Source organism: Amia ocellicauda, unplaced genomic scaffold (assembly GCF_036373705.1).
Source record: "Amia ocellicauda isolate fAmiCal2 unplaced genomic scaffold, fAmiCal2.hap1 HAP1_SCAFFOLD_127, whole genome shotgun sequence".
Classification (NCBI taxonomy): Eukaryota; Metazoa; Chordata; class Actinopteri; order Amiiformes; family Amiidae; genus Amia; species Amia ocellicauda.
Window position 1 is genome coordinate 52,419 of NW_027102692.1, and position 21,250 is coordinate 73,668.

General features: G+C 39.7%; 1 pseudogene; it reads right to left on the reverse strand.

Annotated features, from left to right (window-relative positions):
• Window positions 1-5,452: 5,452 nt before the first annotated feature.
• LOC136722122 (ADP-ribosylation factor-like protein 13B pseudogene) lies at window positions 5,453-19,623 on the reverse strand (annotated as a pseudogene).
• Window positions 19,624-21,250: the final 1,627 nt, after the last annotated feature.

Below are 21,250 nucleotides of genomic sequence, written 5' to 3' on the forward strand. Positions count from 1 at the left end.
GATAATAACAGCATAAAAACTTTTCTAATAATTGAGAGGTATTTTCTAATATCACAGAATGTAATGTCTTGCTTTGCTGAATTAATAATAAGATTGATTTAACTGGATTGAAAGTTTATAAATTGAACTACAGTTCAAAGGAGCAGTGAAATGCATGGGTCTTACATATAATATATCCTAGAGCTGTCAATGTTGACCCAGAGCATACAATTATGTATTTATACTCCAACAACAACATCAGCATTTGCCTTTATAAAATACAAGTCTAATCCTACCTAGAGATGCGCAGAGAAGAAGTCATATTGATCTTTTTGCTTTGTGTTTGCTCAAGAGTGTTGATCATCCATGACCACTGCCCTTCGCTGGGTCTCAGTTATTTGCAAATTGAAGTTTAATGTGTGATTCATCTCATCTCCGTTTTCCTTGGGTTTTTATACTCCATTTATTTCCATTACATAGCCTGTTCAATCTCTGCTGTATGTGTCGCTGATCAATATGTATCTCTTGTTATTTTTAACTTGGTTACTAATGGCATTGGAAGCAAGTTATTACAGTCCAGTGTCACGACGCCCATTAGTATGCACTACATTACTCTCTTTCTTATCATTAAGGTTTTGCGAGATACTTTTCAGGAGCACGTTTGACTTGGGAGAAATGTCACTTAAAATAGCCTTAAAATAAACTACCAGAGAGGTTCACACGGAGAACAACAAAATACACACAATGCAACATATGTTTTCTCCTGAAAAATGTAATGGGGGATTTTTTTGTTTTGTTTTTCATGGTCCATTATTTACTGTTACCACCAAAGAGAGAGCCTGTGGAAGGGGGGTGTAGGGCTGCTGAAATTCACAGCTCTATGCCTTGGTATTACACAACAGGGTTTTTCAGATTTCCGTGACTTATTCAAGAGGAAATGTCTCTGGTAAAGGAGTCGCTTCTGCATGTTTGTTCCCACTGCATTGCTTGGAGGGCCTTGAAACAGACTTACATATAGCAACTGGAAATGCTGATGTGGGCTGGCTAGCTGCAGCTGATCTCAGTGTTGGCAGTGTGCTAAAACACATCTCTCCCTAATCAGAGAACACAGGGGCAGGGAAAGCACAAACAACACACAACTACCAACACCAACTATCCTGAAAGAAGGGTTCCTTTTGAAATGCACAACTGTCTCTCTTACATGAACACCAAGGACACAGCAGAAGTGACACTAGGCATTTTACAAGTCATTATTAATTCAAACTTACTACAATGCTTGACTGTAGTTCTCTAGACAGATGCTTGTAAGTATTCCTGAATATTGCAACACAAAACACACCTTTGTGCAAGGGCAACATGAGGTATAATAAGGGAGATTTATGGGTAATTTAATAAAACCATTCTGCATGATTCATGCCCATCAAATACGATCAACATGGAAAATGGATTAGGAACACACTGGCCTATATGTGTGAGTATTCATGAAAGTGTACATGTAATACTCAACTTACAAATTGAGTGTCTTGTACACAAGAAGAAATTATTGTCCTGATTTTCTTCCACCCTGAAGGATCAACTGATATAATCTACTGTATGTTTTCCCTCAAATTCACATAGAACATACCAGAATTCCAACACAAACTTTAATACAGGATACTATAACATTCAATAATATGTATTGTTACAGTTATTTAAGGAACATGACAGCGTTTGTGACCTATTTCCTGCCAATTCCATTCTACTAAGTGTTTTCCAAATACAGTACAAACATTTCTGTGGACCACCCAGGTCCCCACCCCTGGAGACAAAATGTATTTGTTTATTTCTAAATAGCTGTAATACAAAATACAAATCATACCAGAACATAAAAACAGTTTTGTTATTTTAAATGCAGGTATATGCTATAAGGGCATTTCGATATTATCCCATAATTTAACATTTAACCCTAAAACTGCCACTGTAACTCATTCTTTCCCATTAGCCATCCCAATGGGATGAGTGGTACTGCCCTGCAACAGGTGATATCTAACAGCCAGTAAGAAATTAAATATTGTTTTTTAATATAATCAGGGTACATTGCCTAACTAATTGCCTAAGTGGAATATTAATTAATATTAATATTCAAACAAAAGGTATTAGCAATGTCATAATTTTGGGATCAACCATACCTGACATCAGAGCTGTAAAAGCTTTAAAGTAAAATTCAACAACTACAGAATTTTTTATTCATTTCAATTATACAGCCTCATCAGATCCATGAGTCCCTTTCAGGGTCTGTTGAGCATATTTGCATTTTACATTAGACACATCACTTATGTGTTTTATTAGGGTCTAATTAATAATTATCTACATATCAGTTTTGACTGAGGGGCCAGATTGATATCTTCAGGTCTTGTACTGAGAGCCAGGTAATTTGTATGTACATGAACTTGTGTGTGTAGAGCCACACATGACTGTAGGTCTTAGAAAGGAATCTGTCCAACTGAGAGGAAAGACTGAAAGGAAATAAACACGTTGTAAATGTTCAGAACAGTTCTTTTTTAGTTCTTGTTCTGTCTGTATCTCGGTATTTGTTATTGTGTATCATTTATTTGTTTGTCTTAGTCGGTGTTCTAGCTGCATTTATATTTAGAGTAGGATGGCAAAGATTGGCCATGCTGGTAGTAGCCTCAACCATGCCAGATCCTATTGGGTAGTAACAATACTGTTTCCTGTCCGTTATAATGAGGCATTCTGATACTCTCCAACTAGTTTTTTGTAGGAAACAGCTGGCTTTTGGTCTTTACACAATACTGGATAAGGGCATCGGCCAAGAAATAAATAAGACAAAATAAATAATAATACTAGGCCTGAGCAATATCTGCCCCAACACACATTACAATGATGAAATAAAAGTATTACATTGAAAACAGTAGGCGATAAATAAGGCCTTTAACACATTTTCAGCTCCAAACGTGTTATAGCTTTGTTGCAATGGCAATGGCAATATGGCAATCACAGCACCATAATCTGTGCTGATCAGCTTTTTTCTCCATCACAAAAAATGAAAAAGAGCTGAAGAATTTATGGAAGTAACTGATAAAATGATCAGCACAGATTATGGTGCTGTGATTGCCCATTAATTCACAGTGGTAACAATGAGAAACCACCTCAGAACTGACCTTTGACCTTGACCCTAACCAATATGACCCTAAACATGCATTTTTCAACTGCTAAATAAGGTTTATACTGCAGGGCCTGAGACTGGCTTGCTCATCTCTCACCAGACAGTCTTCTCTTCTCAATCTTTTGGACTTTGGCCTTGACCAAGCCTGTCAAGACAGCACAACAGAAATCCCTCAGTGTCATTTTATCATGTGGAAATTGCTGGTTGAACAGGATTTTGCATTGACAATGGGGACATCAGCAAAGTGCCAGAGCAGCCTGCGCTATTTTTCTCTCCACTCTTCATGGGAAGACCAGTGATCGTGATATGATGGGGATTTGTTTAATGCCCATGAGGATTTGAATGGCCATGAAAACCTTAATCTCTTCATCAGAAACAGGGTGGAAAGGTTTTCAATTTAAAACAATATATACAGCTAACAGAATTAAGATTAAAAAAAAAAAAAAGTGGTGCATCTCCCCAATAAAATTGTACACATGGTTACCTGCAATATATATGACCAAATGGATAAATGTGTACTACTTATTATTATTTAAAATGTCTAAGACATGCTTTCATTAACTCCATCTTCTTGTCATGCTGCCTTTGCAACACTGCCAGCAGCCTTTCAAATTTCTCATCCTCCTTCCTTTGCCTTTCCTCTTCCCTCTGTCTGCTCTCTTCACTATACAGCTGGAGCAGCACGACCACATCTGCAAGCTCCCACGACTCAGCTGTAACCTCTGTGCCGGAGGTCACTGTGGTTCCACTACCACGAGATTGCGCAGTAGACTGAGCCCGAGATGCATGAGCAGAGATACGGCAATCTGCTGATGGGGAGGCGGAGGAGGGGCTGCCTGGGGCCACTGATGTAACGGTGCTCGATCCGGGGATTGTATGTCCAGATTGGCTACCTACTTTTCATAGAACAAAAACAAAACACACAATGTACAGAAGTTAGATGTATTGGTCGGTGGTAGAAAGACTAGACTGTATGCAGCAATTAACCCGGGCATGTCAAAAACAATCTAAATAAAATCTACTCTGCTCTACATTCCCCTCTGTTTGGACATAGTAATGTAGGTATCTTTTAACAGTGATATAAAAATCGTGAAATCGATACAATGCATTCTGTGTTTAAATCTGGATCTGACAACACTTGAAGGGATTGTTCCAAGTCTAAAACACTTCAGTACTGACAACACACTCTATGCTTATTTACACTGTGTAATATATATATATATATATATATATATATATATATAATATACACACACACATTAACTTGCATATATGATACACATACACATATGCACGATTTGTTGCATATTATAATTATATTGGCATACAAAAGGGAAGCGATGGATGTGCACTTTGGTTATACTCTTTGTAAATCTGAATATTATTAAATCCAATAACACTAAATCCATATTACACTTAAAACTATGTATAATGATGTTTTTTCGGGACTTGATTGCAGTTTTATTTTCCAGGGGGTCATGTAGGGGAGCCTGGCAATCATAATTGGACTAGTGTTGGTCCAGATGGGCTCTAACTAAATGAAGCACTGTGGGAAGTGTTATTTAATTGATGCTGATATATATATCGGAGCGCCTGGCGGGTGAAAGGGCGGGCGGCGGAGCTAGAGAGACATGTGAGGTTTTGTTGGCGGGAAGTGGCAGCAAGAGCAGGAAGTGAGGGGGAAGATGGAGAGTGAGAAGGAAACGTCGTGGAGAAATGCGCATGAACTGGCACTATACTTTACACATGGATTCAGAAGCGCTGTGAACAGGATCCGTGCGGCTCCCAAAACAACAGCAGGAGCGTTTGGACATCGCCTGCGTGAGTAAGACGCCGGCTGTGTGAAAACCGGGTTTGTTTCTCAAGTTTGTGCAGAACCGGAGCTCCAGACTTTATGTTGATGTGTAATAATTGCATGCTATGATGTTCCTGAATGTACAGCCGCAGGGTCTGGTTTAGGTGCGTGTTGCTGAAGTCAAATCTATGGGGTTTGTAGCGGATTTGAGCATCTCTCGCAGTGTAACATGTCAGATCACTTCTCTGGGAGTGTTTACTCCACCTGTGTGTGGTCGGTGTAGGTCAGCTACTCAGAGTGGGGTTACTGTACACAGCGCTGTCAGCCTCCCAGGGGCTGCTCTCCTCCACCTCGCCTGTCGTCATTGGGCATGTCCTGCGCCAGCCCCAGCGCCAGGGGAACCGCCTCGGCTTCCTCTCCCTCTCCTCCTCTCTCCTCCGCTTGTCCTCCTTCTCACGGCTCCCCTCCTCCACCCCCGTCGTCCGCCGGCCCGGGATCCAGGTGAACTGCCGTCACCTGCACCGTTTCCTCTCCTTGGCCTCCGTCCTCTGCTTGGCCTCGTTGCCAGTGATGACATCAGCGATGGGCTGGAAAGGATTGGACATGATGCCGTCCTCGTCCTCCGCCTGCTCCTCCGGCGCGGCCCTCCCCTCTCGCTCGGCCTCCTCCCTCTCTCTCTGCTCCCGCTCCTCTCGGACCCGGCGCACTCGCTCCGCTCTGTCGCGCTTGTCCTGCTCCTCCAGGGCCCTCTGCTCGGCCGTGTCCTTCTCTACGCGCCCGTTCAAGGCCGCGTATTCGCAGTGGATGATGCGGAGCAGCCAGCCCAGCCCCCTCTTGACGGGGTGCTCCCGATTCATGCTGTTGTCCATCACAGCGCAGCACGTCTCGATTGTACAGCGACACTTGTACTTGTTCACTAGCTTATCCAGGGAGAGAGACTGGACGAGACTGGACGAGTTCTCCCTCATACAAGGCCCCGTCGCGGTCCTGCTTGTTGCCCAGGACAAGCATGGGCTTCCCGGTGATGCGCGGGTGTCTCAGGACCTCGGCCAGGGTGTCCCTGCTCTCACGCATGCGCTCCACAACGCTGGAGTCCACCAGGAACACCACACCGTGCGACTTGGCGTAGTAATTTTGCCAGATGCCCCAGATCGACTTGCCCCCACCCAAGTCAAAAATGGTCACCTCGGAGTCCCCCTGCTTCAGGTCGATTTTGGAGAAGCCCACGGTGGGGGCCACGTCTTCTGGATTTTCTCCCAAAATTCCTTCCAGAGTCGCTGTTTTCCCAGCTTTGTCCAGACCCAGCATCACTAAGGTCACTTTCCTTGCCGGCTGGCGCAACCGTTTCACCCATTTGCCACAGTTCGCAATCATACTGAATGAAAATGTCACTGACTACTCTTCACTGACTGCTAGCTACTCCAGTCGCTCCTCTACACGCTGAGATGGGTGATACAAATGAAAACAACTGGAAGGATGATACACCGAGCTCAGGATTTGCATCCGCTGGCGCTGTTGCATTTGCAAGTGTGTCCTGACCCTGTAGCATGTGGGGATGTGACGCGTCTGCCGCTTATGATGTCATAACTGGGACCGGAGGCAGCACTCAAGCTGTTAATCATCCACTGATTAAAGCTGCTGCTAATGTCATAATTGAAGGAAAAGGCAGGGCATCAGGCCTTAGATGGTCATAATTGAATCACGTGGCCAGAAGCTCAGTTCTAGAGCAGGGATGGCGAACCTTTGTTAGGCTGGAGTGCCCATAGTCTGGTTTGTTCAATTCACTAAGTGCCAAGGGTGCCAATGATAAATTCGGGATTAAACAGCAATTTCTTTAAACAATATTTATATTTATTTTTTGTGGTAATTAAGCAAACATGCCAACAAAACAAATCACAATCTACAATACAGAATAATCCAAAACACTATGGACAGATGGAACCCCTGCATCCACCCTCCTGCCACCTGCATGCACTGATAACCTCCCCCCACTTTGAACCCCCCATGTCCCTCTGTGGTTTGCAGGCCTAATGTAGCCCAAAGTACATCCACTTCCACCTCCCAAAAAATAAATTAAGAATAAAGTAGTATATTTATGACAACTGTTTATTTTGTATCAGTGTTACTTCTTTAATAGATTGTTGATATGAATTTATTGCATGATATTGCTATTTTATTTTTTAAATGTAGCATTTGTGGCTTGTAATTGTGGTAAAGGGGTCTTGTTGCACAGGCAGTTATTTGACACCTGGACTTGTGGCCCATTGCTTAATTTAGGTTACCCACCACTGCCATAATCAAATCAATGATAAGTGTTTTTTTTTCTTTCATATATGACTTCATTGTGTATTGGATTAATTCTTGAACAAAACATGTTTACAATAAAGCTTTGCCTGATTTGCAAACATACCATCTAACATGAGAACAATTGGCTGTAAAACATCAGGTAGCAGAATTTCACACAAATTACCCTTGGATTTGCAACCCATTTCCAACATTGTCTGTAGAATTGTAGATAATGGTATAATTCTTCCTTGGATTACTAGTCTCCTGTATTTTGAAAAAAACTGGGAATATTTTCTCCCCTTTTATTTTTTCATATGAGTCAACCAACCCCTCCTGTTACTCAATCCATATGAAACATCATCACAGTCACAGCTGTACCAGTGGTTAGAACTGCCATGTCCAGGCCTGGAGCTTGATGGGACTGTGCTCTTATTGATGGCGAATGTAGATGTCACTCACTCACTGAGGTAAACAATTCCAGGACTGAGCAAACCAGAGACTCTCATACAGTATTATCATTGCTATTATTATTTATTTCTTTGCAGACATCCTTAATTCAGTTTAAGTGAAAACCAAGTGGAGAAAGATTAATTTCCATATTTGTGTGTGTGTCGCAAACCCATCCAATAAAAAATAAGATTATGATACAGTAATAATGAAAATAACAAGAAAATGTACTAAAAATGTATAGATGTATATTGTGGCAACACCAAGCCATTGACAATTTAAAATGAATTTAGATTTGAATAACTTAAAATTGCATGGAGGCACCAGTACACCAACCTTTAAATAACTTAGGCTACATTTAAATAACTTATACATCATACGAATAACATGCTGAATCACTCAAGGCAGAAGACTAACATTATTTAGTAAGAAGCTATAGTTAATATAACAGTACTGATATCTAAGTTTGCTAACCTTAGCTAACTAAAACTAGATTTCTCTTACTGTTTAATAAGACTGATTAATTAATCTGGTACATTTTTATACAATGTACGTTATTAACTTAGGGCCGGATTAAATCAAAACTTTGACCCATCCGCTAATAGAAAACTACAGCTGTACTCAGTTGCGGCTTCATTTTCAGTTAGATGCCACTTTCTTCTAATCACAAATGTAACCGCTATGATGTACAGGTTTGTAGTTTGTTATTAGCGGGTGGGTCAGAGTTTTGATTTTAATTCGGCCCTTAGTCTTCCGATCTGCCAGTTAACCAGATACCTTTCAGGATAACTTGACAGAAGTCTGGCTTTTTCTGTATCTCAAAGCAAGCTTAAAGTCCAGCTGGGTAAATTAGCAACACATAGCACCTATCCAATTAAGAGCTCCATCCCTGCGCCAACCATTACACTGCATTAACCCCTTTAAGACCCAAGAACTCGATATTTTCATTTTTATTGAACAATAATAATAAATTCCTATTCAGCCATGTTATACTTTGGATTGTTAGTCTTTAAATAGCTTTTTCAATCTCTTTGCCGAGTGAAATGCAAATCTCAGTTGATCCTCAGATCAGTTAAACTAATTACAGCTTGGTTGAAACAAACCTTTTATATTCATATACACTTGTTAGCAGTAATCACAGTTTTTAAATATAAATATATATGCAGGGCATGTATATAAATATATATATATATATAAAGCTCAGTGCTCACTTTAAAATTAAAAAGTATTATAATGCTTGAAAAATTACATTTAAAAAATCGCTCAATTAATTTCAGTGCAGCTTCTTTTTACTGTCATATCGAAACACAAGTGGTTGTAGCAGCTGGATAATTATTCACCAAACAAACTTCTTATAATTCTCTCGTCTTTGCCCCAGAAGTAATGTGTTTTTTTTTTTTTTCTATTTCGGGAAGAATACAAGTAAATTAAAGAAATGTATAAGGATTGTTTAATGAACAAGATGTGGCTTTTTTCTATTTACTTCAGTATCATACACTTTGGATCAATGTAGTGGTGATTAGTGTCTGGCTGTTTGTATCTATCTATTTATTTATTTGAGGGGCAGTATAAAATCTCGATATAAATGTATATAGGAATGCACAGAACGTGTAAGCGAGTTATATTGATTGCACTCTATTTCTTTACTTTTTAAAAAGGTTTGTTTCACCTGAGCAGTTATTGGTTTAACCAATCTGAGGATCCGGAAACTAGAAATGAAAATGGCAATGAACAACAATTGCACCTATGGAGGCCTTTATTGAAAAAGTGTGCAGAAAAGATGCCTTCATAGAGAACATGATAAGTTATAGATAAAATCTAGCCTGAGGGTTAAAAGCAGCTTCTGTAAAACAAAACAAACAGCATCTAACATGACACAAATTCAACAAGAATGTATTATTATCAATATTATCCAATAATAAAGAGTAGGCTTAAATAAAGTAGCTGGGTCTGTAATACGTTGTGACAGGGATGCTCTTTGTAGGACTGGTGCTGTTACTGTTGGCATGCACTTTTATTGTCATCACTGTAATAGAATTCACAGTGATGTCGGTGTGGTCTTTGTCATGTGACCAGGTTGACACGGGTTGAGGATGCTAGTGTGAAATGGATGCTAAACACTGATTGTGCGTATTTGCAGTTCTTGAATGAGGAGAACAGGCTTAGATTTTGCCTGTTATCACAGACAACTCAAGGAGAATAAATTAGGGCTGCCAAACAAGACTTGACAAGAATCCTAATTTACTTGGAGTGAGACATAGATTATTTCCCTACGTTGAGAGATTTCCTATGGAGAAGTGTTAATTACTGTTGCTTCTTCTATCAGAGGTTCAACAGCTCTAGGAGTGGCTATTGTGGCAGTTCTCCAGCTTTCTTCAGACACAGTCCAGCAGTCTGGAGGAGTACCTTACATAAAGCTTGATGTTTTCTCTTCTTGGGCCATTTCATTAGCAGTTCTCCAGATAGAGGGACTGCTACTTTCTTCTGCAGAGTAGCACAGCAAGGAAGCACTTCTTTGGGTACTATAATTGTCCTTTTTCACGAAATTCCCAGTTCACTTCTAGCTGGCTGTGGTGTCATTGAAGATGAAGAAGGCTATTAAAGCCCTAAAGTTCTCGACTGAAATAAATGTTTGCATGAGAAAGACTTTAAATGGAATCCATGCTCTCATGAAAAAACGCAGCCCTACTGCAGTATACACTCACCTAAAGGATTATTAGGAACACCATACTAATACTGTGTTTGACTCCCTTTCGCCTTCAGAACTGCCTTAATTCTACGTGGCATTGATTCAACAAGGTGCTGAAAGCATTCTTTAGAAATGTTGGCCCATATTGATAGGATAGCATTTTGCAGTTGATGGAGATTTGTGGGATGTACATCCAGGGCACGAAGCTCCCGTTCCACCACATCCCAAAGATGCTCTATTGGGTTGAGATCTGGTGACTGTGGGGGCCAGTTTAGTACAGTGAACTCATTGTCATGTTCAAGAAACCAATTTGAAATGATTCGACCTTTGTGACATGGTGCATTATCCTGCTGGAAGTAGCTATCAGAGGATGGGTACATGGTGGTCATAAAGGGATGGACATGGTAAGAAACAATGCTCAGGTAGGCCGTGGCATTTAAACGATGCCCAATTGGCACTAAGGGGCCTAAAGTGTGCCAAGAAAACATCCCCCACACCATTACACCACCACCACCAGCCTGCACAGTGGTAACAAGGCATGATGGATCCATGTTCTCATTCTGTTTACGCCAAATTCTGACTCTACCATCTGAATGTCTCAACAGAAATCGAGACTCATCAGACCAGGCAACATTTTTCCAGTCTTCAACTGTCCAATTTTGGTGAGCTTGTGCAAATTGTAGCCTCTTTTTCCTATTTGTAGTGGAGATGAGTGGTACCCGGTTGGGTCTTCTGCTGTTGTAGCCCATCCGCCTCAAGGTTGTACGTGTTGTGTATTCACAAATGCTTTGCTGCATACCTCGGTTGTAACGAGTGGTTATTTCAGTCAAAGTTGCTCTTCTATCAGCTTGAATCAGTCGGCCCATTCTCCTCTGACCTCTAGCATCAACAAGGCATTTTCGCCCACAGGACTGCCGCATACTGGATGTTTTTCCCTTTTCACACCATTCTTTGTAAACCCTAGAAATGGTTGTGCGTGAAAATCCCAGTAACTGAGCAGATTGTGAAATACTCAGACCGGCCCGTCTGGCACCAACAACAATGCCACGCTCAAAATTGCTTAAATCACCTTTCTTTCCCATTCAGACATTCAGTTTGGAGTTCAGGAGATTGTCTTGACCAGGACCACACCCCTAAATGCATTGAAGCAACTGCCATGTGATTGGTTGGTTAGATAATAGCATTAATGAGAAATTGAACAGGTGTTCCTAATAATCCTTTAGGTGAGTGTAGGCATCTCCTGTTAACATTCAGCTTGACAGGAATGTGCAGATCCTTTTCTAACTATGGCAGACTTGGGATAATTGTGAATTTGAATACTTACTTTTCTACCATTCTAATATAAAACCTGCCACCAGCACCTTAGATGAAAATATAATATACATTAACAAAATATCAAAGAACCGACTCCTTATTGGCTGATGTCTGGTCCTGGAAGGCTGCAGTCCAGCAGGTTTTATAGGTTTCCTTCAATCACCCATAATTTAATAATGAGGAAAGTGGTCAAATTTGTCCAATTAAGCCAATGATCAGTTGAACTAGGCAGTTAGGAGTTGACGTACAAATAATACCTTAAGCCAATACAGCCCTAGAGGACCAGGATCCTGCACCCTGGCTTATGCGGCTAAAATCCACACAAGGAAAGCAGGGTTAATCATATAGCCTGTAACATGTAGTCCTGAGGTCTGAGACCAATTCAATGCTCCCAGTGGGTTTTTTACAATTGGTCGGTGTGCCTTTAAAGATGGCATGATAATATGGCATGATAAACTACCGCTAATCTGCCCCAAGTTAATTTTACTCTTATTGGGAGTGAAGTAATATATTACTAATGGAGTAGTGGTCAGGGCTCCCTCCTGGGTGGAAGGTTGTGGGATCATTCCTAGGTTCGGGACACTGCCATTGTTCCCTTCAGCAAGGTACCTCACCTAGATTGTTCCAGTAGAAAAATAACATGTTTAAATGGGTAATTGTATGTAAAACATAATGTGATATATTGTCACATTTTTTAAGTTGCCCTGCCTAAGAAATAAATTGTAATTTCATAGCTCTTGCTCTGTTTTTATAGCTGTATATTTGGTGACTGTTATTCACCTTGGGAAATGGTGTCAACTAATAAATAATAACAATAATAGTCACCAGGCAACTTTGAGACCGGACAGGATTGCAAAGTTCCCCTTAACCGGAAACAAACTTACAAACCGGTACTCATGATTCCTGTCACTGATCAGACAAAGTGTGCATCCTTTTTTAGATTCTGGGCATTTCTTTCTAATGAATAGAAGTAGCTGCAGTAGCTTCTTTTTTGGGTTGCTTTTATGTACATTTTTCTGTGTCTGAGAATCTGAAATGATTTTGTTGACTGTGTTGAGCAGATTGTATCTGTTCACTGATACACTGTGACAAGCTAGAAAGAACAATTTTGTGTTTGCTGTTTGAAAGACTGACCTTTCTATTTAAATATTTAAAATAACTTTTGTGCTACATGCAATACTTACCTTTTCTTTTGTCATCTCTATATAAAACATTGTTTTTTAGAAATTCAGACTTCACCTGAATCTCCTGAATTTTTTAATCAGGATTATATTATAGTTATTGAGTTATGTTTTTGGAGGACCTCATATGTGAAGTGTTATAAATTGTGAATGGTCAGTCAATAAGGTAAGCAGCTGCACAAAGCAATTCTAATAAAATGGTTTCAGCCTCACAGCCACAAAAATGTTACAGTCTGCCCTGTTTGATTATAGCAGTTTAAATGGAGAATCATTGAAGTCCAGGATTAATTTAAACTATTTATATAGACATTTGTGTAAGAATACCTACTGGGAAGGGAGTGGGAAATGAGCATGCGTGGATATAGTTTATTTATTCATATTTCTAGTTACCTTTGCAGCAATGTTATCCTTCTGCAGAAATCAGTCATCCATTAATCTAGTCCCTGCCACTAATCCCTAGTCCCTGACACACTGTAGAGGGGAGACGAGGGCAGCTATTAGATGTCAAATACACAGGAAGATGATAAGGAACTAGTAGTCGCACTGCAATTATACACCCTCTTCTTAGTGTCCTTGCCCTCCTCTGAAAGAAGGAGCGTTTTAATCTATCTGACATTCTGCCCATCTTAACTTCCCTGCCCTTGAAGAAACAGTACAGGAAATGGCATTGTTATGGTTCAAGTACAATACTCCTTTAATCTTCACTGGTAGGAATCAATAAATAACTAAAAGGAACATGTCTGACCAGTAAAGCAGTTTTTACTTTGTGTTTGTTATAATATTTATTAAGCAGTACATACAAGCTAACCTAAAAGACAGGACCAAAGCTTACCAAAGCTGTTTTTTAGGATTTTAATTGCATTTTCCATCTGACCGTAACAGTTAAGTTCTACAAACAAGAGAAACCAAAACTAATCATATTTGCATTCCGATTTAAAATAAAATACCATTGAAAAGACATATGAAGATAAAGTAACTAAATAATAATGACTGCTAAAACTTTACAATGCTTTCGCAATAAATTGTTAAATAAAGAATACAAAGGTTGCAAGTCAAGTTTCCCAATGTGAAAACCTGATGCATTAATTCCAAAGAAAATAATTGACAACTGCACCAATCAGCCAGTTGAGCCTTCCAGATCTCATGGGACATCTTAGAAAAACAGCAAAGATCCCCTCGTGGCTGTAAAATGTCATTTTTGCTCCATAGTTAAGAAACTGGGGGGAATAAAATGTAGAAAATAAATAAATAAATGAGACAGGCTAATGAGTCTCCAGGGAAGCTTCCGTTGTGCATGGTAAATCAGAAAATACTTATCTAATGAGTTTGAGAGGGGATATTATTATTGTGCAATGCAATCCCACCTCACATAAGAATGAGCTACTAAGAGATTAAGAAATGTGCAATTCGAGAACTCGGTCTTGCATTGTTCCAAACCAAAGATGCAAAGAAGTCCCAAGAGCAAAATTATTATTGCAAGATTGTTTGGCCCATTTAATGCATTAATCACTGTCATGCACAATCAATTAAACCCTGCCACACTGTTGAGCCCGACAAGTCCATGTGCTTAAGACACACTTCAGTTTGCAAGGCTGTCCCCTCTCAGGAACTGTTAACATGAGGCCTCATAATGGGGTGTTAAAACTGCTTGAAATGCTGTTTGCAGCTTAAAGCAGGCATGTGGTGCTCATCCTGTCAGAGTAAAGACTAGCACAGGGTCTGTGTACGACAATGAAGGGAATCCCAAAGATGAATGGGCCACAGTCAGTAAGTTAAGAATCCAAAATAATTATCCAAAAGGCCTGGCTCCTGGTTCGAGGTTGACTGCTCTTTCAAGTCTAAGGTAACACAAGCTCAGTAACAGGTTTGTGTAGCCTACATAATGAGCACTGTTCCACTACCTAAAGTGTTGTCTTTTACCTTCTGCTTGACTTGAATTGTCAGCATCTCTTGCTCAATTTATCTTTTTCTCTCTCGGCACTAGACTGAGAAGAGCCATCAGAATATATAAGAACACACTACAATCTTGAAGTCCAGCATTGCTGATCTCATTTACCCGATGAATAGCTGTTCTGCTGGCGTTTACTAATGGCACTGTAAAATTCTGATTTGATTTTCATCTCAAATACTGTTTCTTCGAAAGAGCTGAAAATGGAATGCATTTCATGTATCTTTATAAATGTACTTTGATCTTCAAGGTGTTGTAATGCATGTTCCTTTTTCTGCCTCTGCCGCAATGTTTACACAGCTAACACTTTCTCTGCATCTATTAATTGAGGATTGTATTCCATTAGGTAAAACTATTAGTTTTCTTGCAATTTCCCTCACAGAATTCATATCTGAATACCGTGATCTAGGCAGAGTTTGCGCTAGCCTTTTTTTTTTTTATGGGCAACATGGCCGTTAACATTCCAGAATTCCGGCCATATAGAACAACTATCGGACATATGTTTTAAATAGCCATATAATAGCATACATTTAAACAGCAATAAACACTATGATCCAACAAATGTATTTTATTTAAAGTAGTCAGCAGAATGAACTCTTCACAAGCATATAGGCTACAACAATTAAATAAAACAAATAGCCTTGCTATTGTTCATGAAATAAAGACATTAGCCTACATTAAATGTATGTCTCTTTGCATTCCAAGCCCGTCAAATTAAATAACTTGAATATAAGCTAAATGAAGAAGCAATTAAATTCGAAATTTAAATTAGATTTTTAGGAGCCTCAATATTTTGGCCATCATATATACTGACAAATACATGTGAGATGTACTCAATATTCTCCCATAGACAGAGAAAATACACTGTTAATGCATAGCACTACAACAGCTAAGCCCCCGGGTCTGAGTGGTAATGGACTGTAAAATATGTTCTCTGTTCCTCTTGTTTTTTCTCTCGAAGCAGTGTGGAACTTTGTATTTCTTTGTAGCCTAGGGGAAATTATAATGTGGAGTACCCTTGCCCACAACAATCCCCAATCCCATCCAGTTAATTAAATATAATGGATTTTAAATGGTAATATGCAATGTACAAATACCACCAGGAAATTTGAGTAATAATCAGAACATGTCCAAATTATTCTACATTAACATTATGCTTCTATGGATATTCACCCAGTATTTAGGTTTCAAGTGGAATATTTGGATACAAGGACCTGCCTTCTTGGTGGCATTCAGCATTCTTTAGATTCTATTGCATTTAAAATCGTTCAGCACAGATGTTCTAGTGCTTGTTTCTCAATTTAATCTCTAGAATCAGGCTTTCATGATGCATGTATTGATGTGCTTTACAAGGTCATAGATTTGTTGTAATCTACAGAGTTGTCGTCCTTGAGATTGATGTATAACTATTATGTATTTTTTTCTTGACCTGCTTAATAATTGATACAAATGAGAACATTATTTTATTTGACCATGTAAGGGGTTTTCTCTGTATACTTCTTGCGTGCTTGATCTTCAAATCCCACTTATCTTTCAAATCGAGGATACTGCCCAATGGGGAAGGGGCCTATGTCATTACCATGGTACCACTGTGAATGTACACGACTGTTCAAAAGTTTGGGGTCACTTAGAAATGTCATTGTTTTCCATGAAAACATACATGAAATGAGTTTGAATAGGAAATATAGCAAAATGGAAATATAGTCATTGACAATAATTGTGTCCTTCAGACTTTGCTTTCATCAAATAATCCTCCATTTGCAGCAATTACAGCCTTGCAGACCTTTGTCATTCTAGTTGTCAATTTGTTGAGGTAATCTGAAGAGATTTCACCCCATGCTTCCTGAAGCACTTCCCACAAGTTGGATTGGCTTGATGGGCACTTCTTACATACCATACGGTCAAGCTGCTCCCATAACCGCTCAGTAGGGTTGCGATCCGGTGACTGTGCTGGCCACTCCATTATAGACAGAATACCAGCTGACTGCTTCTTCCCTAAGTAGTTCTTGCATAGTTTGGAGCTGTACTTTTGGGTCATTGTCTTGTGCAGGAGGAAACTGGCTCCAGTCAAGCGCCATCCACAGGGTATGGCATGGCGTTGCAAAATGGAGTGATGGCCTTCCTTCTTCAAGATACCTTTACCCTAGGGATGCACCGATTAATCGGCCAGCAATCGGTATTGGCAGGTTACAGGCCAAAAATGTAATAATCGGTATCGGCCGACTACTATAAAATGGCGATTACTTGTGCCACTAATGCTTGTACCCCATTCATACAAATCCGAGGTAAAATAGACTACCTCTGTTGCACAAAAGAAATGTATCGGCTTTGAAGATGGGTCTCCCTTTGCGTACCTTTCATTTCCAAAAAATACACCATATGTCGGTGTTGGTGGCCTTTTATCCTATGTCTGAATGGGGTATAAGTCTTTTCTTATTCAAATATATGGAAAAATAACTTGTATAATTAAAATGAGCTGATATTAGAAGCCTCATCAGAAACAACATTATTTAATTCATGACAGGGTAGAAAGTTACAGAAATGTCATAACATCGGTATTGGCATCGGCCGATTATGTTATATGAACATCGGCTATCGGTATCGGCCAATAATTTTCTTATCGGTGCATCCCTATTTTACCCTGTGCAAATCTCCCACTTTACCACCACCAAAGCACTCCCAGAGCATCACATTGCCTCCACCATGCTTGACAGATGGCATCAAGCACTCCTCCAGCATCTTTTCATTTGCTCTGCATCTGACGAATGTTCTTCTTTGTGATCCGAACACCTCAAACTTAGATTCATCTGTCCATAACACTTTTTTCCAATCTGCCTCTGTCCAGTGTCTGTGTTCTTACATTTTTATTTTTATTCTCCAGTCTAAGATATGGCTTTTTCTTTGCAACTCTGCCTAGAAGACCAGCATCCCGGAGTCGCCTCTTCACTGTTGACGGTGAGACTGGTGTTTTGCGGGTACTATTTAATGAAGCTGCCAGTTGGGGAACTGTGAGGCGTCCATTTTGCAAACTAGACACTCTAATGTATTTGTCCTATTGCTCAGTTGTGCACCAGGGCCTCCCACTCCTCTTTCTGTTCTGGTTAGAGCCATTTTGCACTGTTCTGTGAAGGGAGTAGTACACAGAGTTGTACGAAGTTGTACTTCAGTTTCTTGGTAATTTCTCTGATGGAATAGCCTTCATTTCTCAGAACAAGAATAGACTGACAAGTTTCAGAAGAAAGTTCTCTGTTTCTTGCCATTTTGAGCCTGTAATCAAACCCACAATTGCTGATGCTCCAGATACTCAACTAGTCTAAAGAAGGCCAGTTTAATTGCTTCTTTAATCAGCACAACAGTTTTCAGCCGTGCTAACATAATTGCAAAAGGGTTTTCTAATGATCAGTTAGCCTTTTAAAATGATAAACTTGATTAGCAAACACAATGTGCCATTGGAACACAGGGGATTAGGGGATACAATTATCTTTTTTTGGCCACTAGCCACAGTGTCTGGTAGAAGGAAAAAACTTACCAGCCATTTGGTATTTTTACCAGCCAAAGGCAAACATCACCAGAAATACATGAGGGTGCGTAAATGTGTGGTGAACATGTTAAAACATGGCATTTATTTGGGTAATTAATCAATCACCATAACAAAAGCTAATTGCACACATGTATTGACTAGACAGGTGTGTATGAGGGAAAAGGATCTGGATAGAAAAAACATGCTACTTGCAAGTGTTATAAGATCTTTGATCAAAACATTGCAGTCTATTGAATTATAACACTTGCTAGTAGAGACAGTGTGTGGGAGCATCTTCTTCAAATTAATCAATCACATATGTAATAACATGGCAGCTAATGGGGATCTGTATAAACACTAACACATGAGAAGGGGTGTTATAAGGTGACGCATTATTGCTCTTCATACTCGTATTCCTCTTCACTGCTACTCCCTTCTCTGGGTTTCTGCACATCATTAAAAGTATTTAATTGGATTGGCTAGATATTCATAGAGCCATGGTCTATGGTTGGGTAAAAAATATATAATCTCTAGGGATGATGACAGACAGTAACGTCCTTTCCATTGGCTATAGGTTACTATACTGTCACTCAGGCCAGCCCTCCCCTGCTTGCTTTATCTACTGTGGAAGGAAAGTTAGAAATTCTTTCTCTAATACCTGTTTATCTCTCTTGTATATTTAAGAAAGTCAGGCCAGAAGGTAGCTTGATTTCTGTTTGTTATTTACGATGAGAATCTTGGAGACAATGTCAAACAGTATGATTTAAGTGCCTGCTCCCTAATCCATGTGTTGACCTATGAACTCTGTCCTATAATTATATATATTCTGCTTAGCTAACTTTTAAGATACCATAGTAATGACTTTCTGATTATAACCAGCTCTTTGATTTTTGTGTATAAAAGCATTGACTGTTAAAATGAAGGCAGAGCGACTTTGGGATCTTCTTGATTCACTGTTCCTCTCCAAGCTGCGTGTATTAAAGGCATTGCAACACGTTCCAACCTGATTGAAGATGATTGTTCTTCAACACTACTGTGACATACAGTAACTCTATCTCTTTTTTGCAATTCACAATTGTGGATACTCCTCTCCAGATCTGTGAGCTATAAAGCACACATCATGCACATCCTGAGGACCCTGCCTCCTGGCATATTTGCGCCCACCTTGCGACCCACACCCTCCTGGACCATCTCACAACAGACCTTGTGGTCGAGCTCCCGTGCTTCGGCTCATTGGCGGCCATGGTGGTGGCGTAAAATGAATTCTGGCTGTCCCAGGCCAACAGGGTGCCCAACATGGATCAGACATTTTACTGTTGTGCCAGTCTAACCCGGATTCACTTTTGGGCCAACCGTCAACTCTCTGCGGGCCAGAGAGCCCTTGGGCGTGCGTACCTCCTCTAAATGGTCACAAATTGACATCAATTCTTAGTGCATACCACAGGAACTATACTTCATTTTTTCTTTTACTTCCAATGAATTTGGAAGATATTCTGGTAACATATGTTGTTGATCAGATAAAAGATGACCACTAAGAGCCCCAAATTAATATGAATCCAGAATAGCTTATTGTTCATAAATCAACTGAATAGCCCATATAACATGTAAGTATTAATGAGTGTCTCTTCAGTCTTGCTGGCATAAGATTGAGGAATTGAGATCTTCTCTTTCCTGAAAGTATGTTTAACTCTTCAGATGTTTGTTTTCTGTAGAAATGGAAATATAACACATACATATGTACTTACACAGATCTGTATTTATGCATCTGTACGTGTGTGTCTGTTATGTGCTTCAAATCCTATCTATATAGATACTGCTCTTCTTAAATCGAAGGTTGCGATCCTGCCCTACAGAATGGGAAGAAATGCATTTTCCTGGACTGGAGGTGTTTACGTAATAGTTTAAGGTGGATTTAAGTTCTTGAAAATCCATTCAAGATATTTTGTCTTTGTTTATTGCTGGGAGGAATACTGAAGGATTGAAGTGATGCGTGTCATTATCAGTTTGTCGAGGTGCCTTATAGTTATGTGCATATGTTTAAGAGCTACAAACAAAATCAATACTATAGGCTACATACCAGCACAAGTCTGAAAAGTAATTTTGCTTTGTTTTTCTCACTATAGAAAAGCTATAACTTGAGTGCCTGTTGGGGAGGGGCATCTGTCTTTCTGCCCCTGGTGACATCTAAATGATATTCTAGCGTTCTCCATCAGGATTTATCTCCAGACACTCTGCCGTTGGTTAAGCCAGGTCTTCAGCGAGCGAGTGAGTGAGTGATTGGTCAGAGGGAAACAGACAGACAGGCCTCAGACAACTTAATCCAGTGATATTTTATTGGAGATTACCAAATGACATTAGTGGGCTATTGCTCAAACATTTTGGAACCTAACTGATTTACAAAAGAATCACTTGGAACATTTCCCATGCTAACCTGTATGTAATATGAAAACGCACAACCTCATGATAGTTTATTAATCAATAAAGTCTTTTAAAACTTGGATTAAGGATTCGGGTGACTGAATTTCCCTCAAGATTCAGATCAAGACTCCACAGAGGATTGTGGTACCAAAGTGGCTATTTTACAGGACATTTTAAGACCAAAGAGCTGAAAACACTCTGTATCTTGTACCTATCAGACATGCACAACTACAACGCAGCCACAAGTCTGGGTTCCCCAGAGAACCCACCATTAGTCAAACATTACAAGCAAAACGCATCCAGTTGAATCTATGTGTGATAGGACCATAAATTTGTGATAATTAGATTTCATATCCTCACCATATTCCACATATACATAACAGGACAAACTGCCAGGAGAGTCAGCCTGGTAGTTTTTAAATCTTTAACTGTGTAACACCTAGAATCACTGTCAAAATATTACCTATTTAGAACTTATTAATTCAGGCTTAAAAATACTGGTACTCA